Source organism: Nannospalax galili, unplaced genomic scaffold (genome assembly GCF_000622305.1).
Source record: "Nannospalax galili isolate Female #2095 unplaced genomic scaffold, S.galili_v1.0 scaffold1243, whole genome shotgun sequence".
In the NCBI taxonomy this organism is placed as follows: Eukaryota; Metazoa; Chordata; class Mammalia; order Rodentia; family Spalacidae; genus Nannospalax; species Nannospalax galili.
The window spans coordinates 103,192-104,657 of record NW_008349193.1 but is presented as its reverse complement, the minus strand read 5'-3'; the positions used below and the strand labels follow the sequence as shown (position 1 = coordinate 104,657).

Sequence of the window (1,466 nt, the reverse complement as noted above, 5' to 3'; positions counted from 1 at the left end):
AGTGGACAGCCTTGTCTGGTTCCTGATTTCAACGGGAATGCTTCCAGTTTTAATCCATTTAGAATGACGTTGGCTGTGGGTTTGTTATATACGGCTTTAATTATGTTGAGGTATGTTCCCTCCAGTCCACTTCCCTCTAGGACTTTGAACATAAATGCATGTTGAATTTTGTCAAAGGCCTTCTCTGCATCTATTGAGATGACCATGTGGTTCTGGTCTTTGAGCCCATTTATATGCTTTATGATGTTTATTGACTCACGTATATTGAACCATCCCTGCATCTCTTGGCTATAGCTGACTTGATCATGGTGGATGACCTTTTTGATATGTGTCTGTATGCAGTTTGCAACTATCTTGTTGAGAATTTTTGCATAAGGATATGGGTCTGTAGTTGTCTTCTTTGGTTATATCTTTACCTGGCTTTGGTATTAGAGCCATGCTGGCTTCATAAAGGAATTTGGAAGCTCTCCCTCCGTTTCTATCTTTTTGAACAAATTAAGTGGTATTGGATGTAGATCTTCTTTAAATGTCTGATAGAATTCTTCTGTAAATCCATCTGGTCGTGGGCTTTTTTTATTCGGGAGGTTTTGTATTACTGTTTCAATTTTCTCATGTATTTATGGGTCTGTTTAAGCTGTTAATCTCTTCTTGGTTTAGTTTTGGTGGTTCCCGTGCATTTAGATATCTGTTTCTTTTAGGTTTTCAAACTTAGTAGCATATACGTTTCTAAAATTTTCCCTTATAATGTTCTGTATCTTTCTGGTGTCGGTTGTGATGTTTCCCCTTTCATCTCTGATTTTGTTGATTTGGAGGTGCTCTTTCTTTCTTTTGGTTAACGGGGTTAGCGGTCTGTCAATCTTGTTTATCTTTTTAATGAACCAGCTCTTGGATTTATTGATTCTTTGTATTCTTTTCTTTGTTTCAATTTCATTAATTTGTGCCCTGATTTTTGTTATTTCTTCTTGTTTGCTGGGTTTGGGTTTCGTTTGTTCTTGCTTGTCAAGTGTCTTGAGTTGCAATGCTAAGTCATTTATTTGTGTTCTTTCCAATTTTTTGATGTAGGCCCTTAGAGCTATAAACTGGCTGAGTGGCCAGGCTGGCCTGGAACTCACAGAGATTCATCTGCGTCTTTCTCCAGCTGCTAGGATTAAAGGTGTTTGTAAGCATAAATTAATGTTTTTTAAAAAATATTTTATTATTTTTCTTTTTTGTATATTGACTGCATGTGTTTAAGTGCACTCATGGCGTGCAATGCCCGAAGAGGCTTGAAGAAGGTGTCAGATCCCCTGGAAATGGAGTTATGAATGTTTGCTAGCCACCATGTGGGTGCTGGAACCAAAGTATTTGTTGAGGTTTGTTTTGTGCCCCAGTATATGGTCGATTTTGGAGAGTAGAAACTACTCAGCAATTTTGCTGAGTAGAAACTATGTCCATTGGTGCTTGGGCAGAATACTCAGTAATGTCTG

At 37.9% G+C, this 1,466-nt stretch overlaps 1 protein-coding gene across 1 annotated transcript in view; it reads left to right on the top strand.

Moving 5' to 3' along the window:
- The window catches only part of LOC103744709, a 53,734-nt gene that overhangs the window by 42,734 nt on the left and 9,534 nt on the right, over positions 1-1,466 (top strand).